The sequence below is a fragment of the Neovison vison genome, chromosome 6 (genome assembly GCF_020171115.1).
Source record: "Neovison vison isolate M4711 chromosome 6, ASM_NN_V1, whole genome shotgun sequence".
Taxonomy (NCBI): domain Eukaryota; kingdom Metazoa; phylum Chordata; class Mammalia; order Carnivora; family Mustelidae; genus Neogale; species Neogale vison.
In genome coordinates this window covers 43040001-43053574 of record NC_058096.1, presented here as the reverse complement: position 1 = coordinate 43053574, position 13574 = coordinate 43040001, and the positions used below count along the sequence as shown (strand labels likewise).

General features: G+C 37.9%; 1 non-coding gene across 1 annotated transcript; it reads left to right on the top strand.

Moving 5' to 3' along the window:
* Positions 1–7983: 7983 nt before the first annotated feature.
* LOC122910998 lies at positions 7984–8088 on the top strand. The gene has a single exon (XR_006385342.1). It is a non-coding gene; the product is annotated as a U6 spliceosomal RNA (small nuclear RNA).
* The last annotated feature ends 5486 nt before the right edge of the window (positions 8089–13574 follow it).

Genomic DNA, 13574 nt, shown 5'->3' with positions numbered 1-13574 from the left:
CCCTTGGGCAAATTAAAGAATCTCTCTTCCTCCCTCTGCAAGAAAAAAATAGATTGAAATCATCAACATCATCCTCCAACGTATAGAAAGTACAGAATACCTGAAAGTCATCTCACTGTCACCAAGAGTCATCATCACTAGAGAGAGTGGCTAACTAAGAAGCATATGAAAAACCCAGAAGAAAGAAATAATAAAGTACACTAAAGTTCTGGTCTGGTTATTGCCTATTCTTTGTTTCCTAAAGAAATTACAGCTGTAAGGGAGACCCATGCATACAAACTGTGTGGGTTCTATTTGCCTATGTTTGTTTCCATTGTCCTCTGAAAATATGCCTGCAATCAAGTATATCAGGCCAGGAATTGCTGCTATTTCCCCAAAAGCAAAGATAACAGGTAATAATATAATATCTTCATTGCAAGATATTTGTAATTTGATCCCTCAGTATTATTCACTACAACTTATGAGGTAAAATTTGCACACCAAATTACTGTACCACAAAATATCTGTCCTTGAACTGTAATTCCCTTTGCCTTTCTTACTCCTATGCTGAATGAAAACTGTACTACCAAGATAGAAATCCATCATTTATATTCAGTTTCAATCTCAAAGAGGCCAATAAAGATCGCTTACTATGTCATATGGCCAGCCACTTTCCCCATGCTGGGTATCTCTTCAGGCAGAACCAGTTTGAAAGTTGGTCATGTCAGGGAACCTAACACACTTTTTTAATAGCCACATCTGGTATTGTCTTTCTGCTCAGTTGAAGCAGTGAAGCATTAAAGGCAAACTACACACTTAAAGAATACAATTAATACACTGTGTCTCCTCTCTATTCATCATACATCCTATCAGCGCCTTACCCCATGGGTCCTGTCAATCAGTACTTGCGCCTTCACCACAGGAATACCTTAGTCCATTGGTCTGAGCAGCTACTGGGGTGAGTTTACATTTATAATATATGAGAGACATCTCATTTGTTCTGGATAAGGAAACTTTTGTGTTCCCAGTGTGGTACCCATGCTCAGATAGCTTCTCCCTATGATCTCGTATGGTGTTGACTAGATTCATCTCTTGGTAACTAAACAGACCAGGTCAAAGTTTTACAGTTCTGGCCTTAGCAGCCAAAACTCTTTCAGTTAACACCTACAGACTATCCTACAAATATTTGGAGAATTAAAAATAACAATAGCAACAAATACTCTGTTAGGTTAACTGTATATCCATGGAATTATTAAATTAAAAAGGATCTTGCCTAGACATAGAGATTAGCCAACCCAACCCTGACAGCAGGCAGATACCTCCCAAAACTGCCCTCATATTTACCATCGAAAATACCATTTTTTCCACAACAAACTATTGTTCTCTTACAGAAACCGAACTCCTTAAGAAACCACCACAGCAAATGTTCTTAACAAATTCAGTGGTCATTACTGCAGTCAGTTTAAGGTCTGTGTATTATGTCTGTTTTCCTTATTTCCTTCATTCATTTATCAAAAAGGAGATAAAGAAGTTTAACTATGTAACAGAGCATTTAAAAACTGGAATAACAAATTTAAAGGAAAAAAAAACAGCAACTCTTCTTCTCAAAAATCAACTTTAGTGATGTTCCATTTCTATCATGTGAAGTCTAATTGTATTTTTCTCCACTGTACCAAAGCAATCTTGATTACTTTCAACACGTCTACTTCAATTAAAAGTAGCATTATCTGATCTAGCTGCTGAGAAGAGGGTAAGAAGAAGTTATACTCAGATTTTTGTTGCTACTGCTTCTTTTTTCTTTTTCTTTTCTTTTTTCCTTTAAATGAACTATGTTCTTATCAATGAAACAACATGGCAAACATAGAGGCCAAAGATGCTTTTCCTCGAAATGGAAACCCAGAGTGTCAAACAAGTTAATCAAGTGTCTTCTGAATCATGGGATGGCAGTGATATTTAACAAGAAGGCAATAAGAGAAGGACATTAAGTGAAGAAAAATAGTGTTTGTTTTTTTTTTTACCCCATAGTGTTATTAAATGAAATAGCACTGATTCAGTACAAAGCTCCCTATTAAGGAAGATCAAAGCAAACCACTTAGTTTCACTGTGTTCTATGGCCACTGCTTCATAGCCTGGTTAATGTTCCATGATTCCAACCTATGGGCCAGATTTGAGGATTGAACAAGGAAGTTACATCCATATTCATCATGTTTGCAAAATTTACACTAATTTCACATTTTCCTTTTGATGGGTTAAATGTACTCATTCATATTGAAGGAAATGTTTTAGAACTCCATATGCATTAAGAAATACCAGGCATTTTCCTTAAAAGTATCTATGTCAACTATACTTGAATAAAGATTATTCTCCTCTCCAACTCTGAATTGATGCCATATATCTAAAAAACAATAAAGTACAAGATTAGTTCTTTTATTACCAATAAAGTTGTAATAGTCATTTATTGTGCACTTAACAAAAACGAGGCTTCGCTTAGTACATGTATTACCTCATTTAATACTCATGATAACTAGATGAAACATTATTATTATCATTCCCATAACCATAGGTACTTTATGAGGTGTAATTTATATTCAATAAACTATACATTTAAAGCATAAAATATAATAAGTTTTGACTTATGTATATACCTGCAAAACCATCATCAGAATCAAGGTAATGGATATCCATCCATCATCCCCAAAGTTTTCTAGTGTTCCTATGTACTCCATCTCTCCCTTCCCATCTCTCATCTCTCTTTTTTCCTCCTATCAGGCAACCACAGACCTTTCTTCACTATAGATTAGAATGTGGAGAAACTAGAATTCTCATACACTGCTGATGGGAATGCAGGTGCAGAATTCAGGAGGAATAATGATTTAAGGTGGGCAGAAGAGAAATCAGAAAAATAAGAGAAAAAAAAAAAACATCTAGAGTGTGGGAAAGCAGGTTGTTTTTGTTTTCAGGAATGTAAGGTACTTTGCAGCCAGTAGATGTTTTACAAATGCAAACAGCTTGAAAGACATGACAGGATGTCTTGAGTTATACAGAGCAAGTCATCCTGTTTATCTTCACTATTAACCAATAACCCAGGTGTAAGCGCAGTAACAATTGATTCTGTTGTCTGCTGCAGTATTGACACCTAGAACTTAACGCTGCCCTTTTTCCAAGGCGAGTTTCCGTGACCTTTAGTCAGCTCTCTTGGTCACTGGTACTTCAATTTCTGCAGCCATTTAAATATCTGTAGGCCTCTGGCTCTCTTTTATAAAACATCATACCTTATCTTACGCAGGCCTTCTGATAAGCCAATGCTATTTTTCCATCTGTCAGGTCTGACTATCACGCAGGGAAAGAGAATTCTGTGAGGACACAAGCTCCGGTGAAGAGCTTCTGTGCGAATTTCCATTTTTTGGACTGACTCACTTGGCTGGGTTATTCAAACACAGGAGCTTTGTAACTCCTCCCACACAATGGATATGATGCAAAACAGCTCAATGGCAGTCCTAAGCACTTTATGCCTCTTGTGGCCGGAGACAGCAGCACATGAAACTGTCCCATGTTGTGTGGTGTGCCTGAGGCAACCAAGAATGTCTGTGATTTCTCAAAGCAGGCTGCCACTCGGCTGAATACAAATAAGACATTTCTAGAAGCTCTAGGAAAAGGACACAGAAATAATGCCTCATTACTGGAGATACTGTCCATATAGCCCTCCCAGCCCGATGAATCTTCCAGTATCAGTTGTTGAAAACACAGTAGTCAGCACCATTTCATTGGTACCTCTGCTTTTTAACAGTCTGGCAGCTAGATATCTAATTAATGTCATTTGTTTAAAACAAATTTCTGGTGTTCAGTTTGGTTATAGGTAACAAGGACCAAGAGCTTCTCAGGAAACAAAACCGCATCTGTAATTTGTTGGATCATCTTGATTTGTTTTTGTATACTCTCTTATACCCTCTCTCTTTCTCTCCCTCCTCCTCACTCCCCCTTCCCCTTTCCCTTCCCACTTCCCCTCCTCTCCACTGCCCCCCCCACCTCTCCCAGAAGATAAACAAGAAGTCACAGTACTTATCTAGGTCATGATACTTTGTTACTCAGGCAAAACGTAGTAACAAATGTTTTAAATTCTGTCACTAGCAGAGGTCAGAAGGATGACAGAATCAGCTCTGTGGGCCTTTCATTTGGCTCTGCCTAATTATCTTAATTATCCAAGTTCCTCCAGGTCAGCACACAGTTCAAAACAGAGTTTAAAATGCTCTTTCCCCAGCTATCAGCCTCTTTACTTTTACCTTTAAACACCAAAGACTACAAATATGACCTTCCACTGACCTGACTGATCCATTTTAAGAGACTTTCGAGCAAAACTAACTGAGCAAGGCAACCTCGTAGGGCTGCAAGGCCGAGAACTGATAAGCTCATCACGCAGCAACAGCCCGAAGGCAAAAATGTTCCAACAGAGAGCACTTCACAAAGCTTTTCTTGGTGTCTGCAAGACAACCATAGCAGTGCTTGCCCAAGGCTCACTGGAAATAAGGGGGACGGGGAAAAGGATGGGTAGGTGATGCTAAGGTGTTGGACAAGTGCAGGCTCCTCCCCTGCAGATGGTCCTTGGGCCTCAGGTCAGCACGGCCCCATAAGGCACAACATATGAAAAGAATTGGGAGTTTTGCCCGTTCTGACCCCAGCATTAGTTCCAGCACTCTTCCCACCTTTGTGCACCCATTCAGTGACCTCTGCTGCCCCTCCAAGGCCACATCCTCTCTCTATGTATATATCTCATTCCCATCCATGGTAGCCAGTGCCTGCACTTTGCTACTGTCTTCTCACTTCCTTCAATGAGGAATTCCTTCAATTTCCTATCCCCGCTTCAGCATATTGCCTTAAACACTCATTGTGCTTTGCCTCCTTCTCATTGGCTGGGTCTCAGCATGAACATAACCTTATTCAAGAGATTTCTCCAACTATCGACTCCAAATTAGGTCTTTAGCCCATCACTATCCCTCATCACTCCCTTGTCTGGTCCTTCTTTGTCATAATTTGACTTTTTCTACTTCTTTGTTCACAAACATTCAGAAAAAAAAAATCTATTTTATTCACTACTGAATCAATACCTAGTACAGGGCTTGACCCAGTGTAAATGTTGTTCTTTATAAATAACACTCAACTTTAACAGAGTTCTTTTCATTGAGTGCCTATTAAAAAAAAAAAAAACTTCCTAATTAATTGCCACCTTTTCCCCCTAGTAATCTGAACCACCCAGGCTTCCCTAGCATATGCCAAGAACTTGGAATATATCTACTCATTTAATGGCCAACACAGCAATGGAAGTATGTCATATTATACCCATTTTACAGAGAAGAAAACTGAATGAGCAATAGTTACATGATTTTCCCGTGTTTAGATATGCTAATGTCCAAATAAGAAGTTACATAAGCATTTCAAGCATTATAGCAAGCCAATAGGATCTCATCATCTCATCATTCTGAGATACAAGCTATAAAAGGACCATCTTAAAGGACACTCTTTTAGTAACTTGATTCTTTAACAAGTTCAGGAAGTACAGAATGATGAAGAGAAAGTATCAATGGACAGGGCCATCCGTTTACGTAAGTACGGGGCACAGAAGGCCCTACTGGCCTGTAAGAGAATGTGAGGTATGTGAGTAACAGAATTCTGGAAACACAGTACAGAATATTAATGACAATAAAGGATGTCAACTCAGCCTATAACTATATGGTGTTTAAGATTAGGAACTCTAGAACAAGACAGACTTGAATCTTAATCCATGCTCTATTATTGGCTAATTTTGACTCATTTTCCCATCTGTCTAATAAATACAATAATTTCATCTCCCAACATTGGTGTGAAAACTACATTATGTATTTAAATTTAATTTAAATAATTTCATCTCCCAACATTGGTGTGAAAACTACATTATGTATTTAAATTGGTTAACACAAATGTCTGACACAGATTAAGGATTCAGTAAATATTAATTTTATTATGGTAATTATTATTAATGTTATTATTATCTTTAGCTTGAGTTGCCACTGTAAGACCAGAAATTTTAGCACCTGTCTCTGGAAGTGTACATGCTAGATCGTATGTGCTGGTGGGAGGTGAGGACATTCCTTACAAGTGTGCTGTAGCAGCAGTATCTCTTCTGTGTGAGAAATACTCTATAATAGCATATTTGCATCTCTAATTATTTATCAAGATCAAAATAAATCTTTATTCTGAAAAGATATCATTTGATGGTATATAGCAAATTTTTCCCATTTACATAAGTGTAGTGGAGTTTAAAGCTTATGGTCATCCAAAAAAAAAAAAACCCTCACAATTTCACTTTTCTTTTTGTGAGGTGGTTTTAAATATATGCTAAGTACTTCCTTAAGTTCTGTGAAAAAGTTCCAATTTTATTATATGCTACCTGACAATTGCCTCCCTTGGGGATTCATTTGTTATCATCCTAATTATCACTTTGAAGCATTCTGGACAATTATGCTCAGAACAATTTGCTCAACCACACCTTGTTTGGGCTACATTCAGATTTGACTCTGCTGACTATATAAAGGAATCAGTACATTTGTACCTAAAACAAATTTGCAATTACCTCCACAGGGATTTTTAGAATCACTTCATGTGGTGAGTAGAAACATTAATCTGGGTGCTTAACTACAGCTTGGGTATTAATTGGCACTCAGATAACATATATTGAAGAACATTGCATGGCATGATTTAATATAAAAATAAGTTCTGCCCAATAACTAGCTCCGATGCCTTATGCTTAAACACAGAATGATGCTAATGATTGAAATTCTCATTTGAACCATATTCATTGCATTAAAAATAAGCCTATAAGAGGTCATGAAATTTAGAGCTTTGTTATTAGCCTTAAGAATTTCCTTCATTATGTAAGAAAACCATAAATAACAGTTTTACTATTACAATGATACTCCAAAAACAAAATTTTATTGCTTTTAAAGAGATTTTAATGTAGATAGGATGATTAAAATCAATGCTTGGATATTTTTAACCCTGGGTACACCTTCTACACAAGATAAGCATTCATAATTTTATGCAATATTCTTTCCTATAGAAGACTTTATTTTTCTTAGATATTTTGGGTGCATAAAACTAATAAAAAATAAATTGAATTCTTTTCAAGGTGTGAAACATAATGTGATTGCCTAAGTAAAGACAGAATATTAAAAAATGTCAATGCATGAATCACATTTTTCCAAAATGACTACTGGAGTTAATGCCATTTTAGGTTTGTAATTCATTTACTCAATCACTCATTCATTTATTTATCATTCACTTAGTGATTGCATATTTATTGATGATGGTATTATGTTCCAGGGGCTATTACAGCCATGAGAAACAAGCATAAACTAAACAAAAATTAATTCCTTCAGAGAGCACCCATTCTAGTTGGTTATGGAAGATGGTCAATACACATAATAAATAAGCAAATATATAGAATCTTGGATGGTGATAACTACAGTGGAATAAATAAAGCAGGAAAGGGAATGGAAAATGTTGGAAATGGACTTGAAATTTTAAAGAGTAAGGTTATAGCAGGTCTTACTGAGTAGGTGACATTTAAAGAAATACCTAAAAGAGAGAATGGGGTAAATCTTGCAGAAATTTTTTGGGAAAGACAATTTTAGAAGAAGAATATTAAGGTTAAAGGCTCAGAGGTAAGAGAATGGTTGGTGCTTGGGAGGAAAATCAAGAATGACAACATGGCTGGAGTGTCATTAGAGAGAGAGAAATGAGAGATGGAGATAGAGGTTCCAGATACCAATCTAGTAAAGTCTTGAAAAACATTATAAGGACATTTTCATTAAAGCATTTTTCATAACGTTCACACCCTATGTCTGAACACATTTTAATCATCTTCTGTTTCCTATAAAAATGTTCATTTGGTAGTACACTAAAAGGCTCATGGTTGAACTCCAACTTTAAAAAAAAATTTGTTACCAACTGATCAATAATAAAGCTGAAATAGTGCTTGCTTCAGAGCACATATACTAAAATTGGATCAATAAGAAAAGATTAGCATGGCCCCAGGGTAAGGATGGCATGCAAATTCGTGAAGTGTTTCATAGTTAAAAAATAAATAAATAAAAATAATACTAATGATAATAAAGCCAAAATAAACCACATTTTAAAATTAAATGCATTCCAAGGATGGAGAGAATTTTGCTAAAATAATCTGTCTTCAGTTAAATTGTTCAAACTGACAGAAACTGCTAGTGGTTCTCCAATGTCCTTCTTCCCCCCTGGCTCATAACAGAACTCCTGCAGGCCTTGTGACTAAGTATTGGCTGGTGGGATGCAAGCAAAAGATATAGGTCCCAACTTTAGGTCTTAAGAGTGAAGACATGTTGCTATTTTGGCTCCTTCCCCTTTGCGGCTGCCCACAAGTCAATGAGTACTAGAACAGAGATGGAAGTAACACATCAAAATGAGGAAAATTAGGCAATCAGCTGTGACTGCTTATATCTGGTTGGGAATACAACAAAGAGACATAGGTCTATCTTTTTATAGCCTATATTTTGGAATCTTTGGTTGGCACTGTTGCAGAACCTGGACTGGATCCTGGCAGAAGAACCAAGCAGCACTCAGAGACTTTGGAGGGTCAGAGGTTTATTTAACACCAGTGGGCTCAGAAGAGATTGTTCTCCAAATGTCTGAGCCCCAAGCACAAGCAGGGATGGGGATTTATACCCTTCTGCTTCCACATACTTGGTACTTTGGGCACACATAGGAAATAGGGTAGGAAAGAAGAACCCAGAAAGGCTTTGAGACAGGGCCTGGAATTCCTTTACTGGTTTGGTCAGCCATCATAGAGTACAGTTTTTCCCAATCATTCCTGCCTTTGATGTCCCTTTAAACTCCTGGTTTAGAGGGCATCATTATCATCTATTACCATGGCCCTTCAAGGCCCGTATTTGGACAGTGGCTCGCCTGGTAACAGTGTTTTCTATGAACTTAGCAATCCATCTTAAGGTTCTTAAGGCTGCCCAATAAGCAATAACAATAACAAGTTTCTGGGAGAAAGTCCAGTCAGAAGGGACAGCAATGTAAAGTCCAGCTCCTGAAGTGAGGATGTCAGTGTCATGCCAATAGCCAGGGACCATGGTGCATAGATGTCCATCAGTCGGTGGAGGTCTCACTGAAGGTGGAGCTGGAACAGGTCTGTAGGATCTGGTTGAGCTTTCCACTGGTATGCTTCATCCAACTGGTGAAAGCCTTCTTTACTCTAGAGCAGTGGACCCATTTGGTGACACCTAAGACCCTGAGGGCAATAGGGGGGCTTAGAACAACAGAGTGGGGCCCTGTCTACCATAGCTTGAGGGGGTCCTTTCTAAAGCTTCTCAGAAGATGTGCCTTCAAGCTTTTCTCAGGGATTGGAGGTGTTGGGACATCTCTAAGTTTCCAATCTGTTCGAGGTCTCCTCTAAGCCTACTTACTACAGGGGGTGGCCCGCCATAGAGCTTTCGAGGTGAATTATAGCTGCAGCAATCTTTTAAATCCCATTGACTAGAATAAATAATATCAATGACCTCCAACAGTTATGCTTTACAGAAGTATGATGTTCAGGTCCAGGCATAAGGGTAGCTGGATTTTAAAGTCAGACAGGTTTTAGGTATTATTTCAGGCATCTCTATCAGTGTAGCCTGGTATTTAATAAGTTGACCTCCATTATCTATTGGCAGCCTTTTGTTTCTAAGACAAATCTGGACCTGTGGCGAAGTCATTACAGTCAGGGACTGTCCCATGATGAGCTTTGAAGCTCCTTTAACGAGAAGGGCTGTTCTATGCTTAGCTAAAGCCTTTGTTTGTAATTGAATCTCAATAGAAGTGGCTTCTAGGATAAATATGACTAAGGGATGAAACCATTAAGAAGTCCCTTTTGAGTGGTCCAGCCTTGACAATATCCTAATTACTGACACGTGGGATCACTGGCAAGTGGGAGAAAACTTGTCAAGAGTTAAGGGGAGTCCCACATGCATCATCCAATCAAATCATAAAGAAAGTGGGGTCATCTATTATATCCACAAGTCCATAATTAATCCTATGGAGTAGGGTATACTTCTGGCTTTTAGGCAATTTTATTATCCCAGCCACATAGAACTGGTCAAGGTGATAGTTAAGTTATACAATTGTTGGGGAATCAATCCCATTTCCCAGTTGTTTAATCATGTGCCATGGGGTCTTGTTATTATCCCCACAGAAAAAAGCGAGAAGATCATCCAAACGAGTTATTGTGCAACTTTTTTGAAGTTTATCTCAAATTGTCTAGGTTAGGTAAACAACAAACATTTAAAGACAATCAAATCTAGAATTTAACATTCACAAAGGTGTATTATTAAAACATTTTTTTTTCTCTAAAATAACTCTCATTTCCATAGATAGCCAAATTAGGACTAATTTATTTGAAAAACAAGTCCAGTTTAAACAGATTTGGCCTAATTATTTATATAAGCTCAGCAAGAACAGTGAGTGATCATATAGATCCTTTAGAATCTGCTTTGCTGGAACTTCTAATAAGAAATCTCTAGGTTGAACTTTCAGTAGCCTCTTCAGGCCAGAAGCCAAGCCAAGTACTTGCCATCAGACATGCCTGTAATACCTATAGGTTTGGGCAGATTCCTCTTCATGAGGTCCCCAAAGTATCCTGAGGTTCCTGCCCCTTCCAGGAAGTGACATTCTTTACTCACCTGGTGAGGCTGCTGGGAACTCTGTAAGCAAGGTATCAGGCCAACAGTTCCAAGGGGCCTTATGGCTCCAGGTTTCATAAAGTCAACCTTAGTTCCTTAAAGCTGCCTGGTCATATCTGAGTCTATGAATGTCTTTCTCAAATATAACATTCCAGTCAAAGCCTTAGTAAAATAACCAATGTTTTCAATAGTGTCCTGTTACACAGAGAACAGATTCTTATTGAGCTTATGCAAATGATCAATTGCCATGGAAGAAGGAATACTTACTGAGACCTTTTGAGTTTCAGAGGGTTCAGATAGAAAGAAAAGTTGAATGCTTTGATTTGTTTACAAGTGAATATTTTTACATTTCTGTAAGTCACAGATAAGTAAAATTTTTCTTAGTCTGGAAGAGCAAACATTAGAGAACAAGCAATGTCTAAAATAAGAGACATAACACTATAATCTTTTCGTTCATTTAGTCCCATGTTACTAATTCTGGTTTAGTCTGAATGCAGCATTAGTTAGTTCTGGAAATTCTTTCCCATATCAATTTTAGGATTTTCAATATATTGAATACCTGTATTTGTCCTGAAAGTCCTTTATATGAATCTCCTTTAAGGTGAAACTCATTTTACAAGAGAATTAGAACAATTATAAATGACAAAAACTCAGAATAGATATGGTTAAAGAGCTGATGAGAGTTTACAATTTAGCTGGTAAGGAAATCAGGTTATTTCTGTAACACATAACACTTCAATAATTAAATATCAAGTGATGACCTTATCAAAACATTAAAATTTTAGAAAATGTGTAGAACCTCTAGAATCCTTATAGCATTTATTCAAATGTAACCCAAGTTTTATCATTTGTTTAGCAGTAATTCCTGAGTAACTTAGTATACCAAGGAAAAGCCTAATGAGTTAAAGAGATTTCATTTACAATTTAGATCTTGTCAACATTTGCTAAAATCTTAGAAAGCTTTAAAGCACATGCCTAAATACAAATTAGGGATGTTAAACACCTGATATGGGGAAAATGTGAAAAATGGTTTTTCTGGACCAGCAAAGAGAAAACAACTGTTTACATTTTCTTCTTAACAGCAGATTAACTAACTTAAGAAAACTTTGTCCTTTTGAACAGACATAAAACCAGCTTTCTATACCAGTGTCTTGTTAAAAATTCGTTTCAATCTTAGTCTGTCATGACAACACTTAAAAGTCTTTTTCTGAAGATTTCCCTGCACAAACCTTCTATAACTTTCCTTTGCATTTAGGTTTTGTTCCAAGCCATTTCCTTCCAAACAATCATCTCATATAGGACAAAATTACCTTTTTTTCCTTCAACAAAAAACTTTCCCATTCCTTATATCTTTCTTACATATCTCCTACTTTTCCACATAGAGTCATTTCCCTTATTTCCATCAGTCATAGTTACAGTTAGCAGAATTTTGTACTTAGAAACACCTTAATATCTAGTGATGGCTAAGCATTAACCATTTGTGAGCTGTTACAACAGAATTCTTTAGATGGAAAATTTATGAATCAGTTAAGCACAAGACATGTTTACCAACAGATTTAAATATTCTTAATTTCTTTGCAGTAAGTCAAAAACACAAACCTATGTCCAGTAATTAATGACTTAGCATTTTATCCTATTTGAAAGACCTAGATGTTCAACGAATTTAATTCCATTTGTCATTCAACCAAAACTTTAAAGTTTTAGTTTACCAAAGACTTTGAAAGCTATATTAGCAATTACCCATGAAAACTTGAGACAATTAACCATCAGTTTAGTCATCACTTTGCTAACAATTTCAACAGAGATAACAAGCTTATTTGACCTTCAGTAAACCTTGATAGAATAAAAGTCTCACGTTTGCCACTGATAACTTAAGAGATACATCTGTCTGAACTAAACCAACAAACTTAGTTTAAATGCTGAAATATGTTCAACCAGGATCTTCCCCATGGTCAATTTTCACCTAGACACATAGGGAAATCCAGAGTGGGTGGTGTTAGATCCTGTGGGTGCTCTCTTGCTCCTTGACAGTGGTGCTTGAGGTACTGAGGATTGTCTAGAAACCAGTAATGCAGGCCGCCCCCAAGGCGGTTCAGAAACAGTTTGAAAAAGGGGGATGGGGAGGCAGAAGAGACAAAGTGCTGCCAAAGGGCAAAGAAAGGGTTCCCGGTTCAGGAGATCATCAGCTCCAGAGGAACAGATGCCATGTTTTCCTGCCAACAAGGGCAGGGATAGGCAATCCATATTGGGCCAGAGAAGACAGGGAATTTCCCCAAAATGAAGGAGGTTTGGCAGCTGCTTGGGAATATTCCTTAAAGTCCCCATCCTGAAGGACACCTGGGATCGTGACCTGAGCGGAAGGCAGACACTTAACCAACTGAGCCAGCCAGGTGTCCCCCCATTTCCCACTTTCGCCCCATCCCCCAGATTTCTCTTATGAGAGCTCCTGTTATTTCATCCTGTTTGTCTGGATCACGTTTCCTGTGGGCTGTCAGAGCTGCTAAATCGGGTATCTCCTCACACATGCCACTTACAAGAAGCAGGAGCACTGTCTACCTGCAGCTCAGCTTTAGGTCCCAGGTCAGAGGAGGACAGTGATCCATACACTTTCTAAAGAGTTCATCCTTGTCCAGAGCTCATTCGCATTGCTGCTCCTGATACCCCCTGGCCAGGGCCTCCCTGATAGGCTTTGCTTCCTTACAGACCCATTTGGGTTACAAATGTCTTACTTTGGTCCTTCCTATCAACACAGAATCAGACCCATGGGGGCAGAGTTTGGGCTACCTGAAGCCAAGAATCAATGTATGGGAATTGGTCAGAGTGTCTGGGAGTCCCAGCCATAATTTTGTAAATGACCTGGACAGTGGGTAG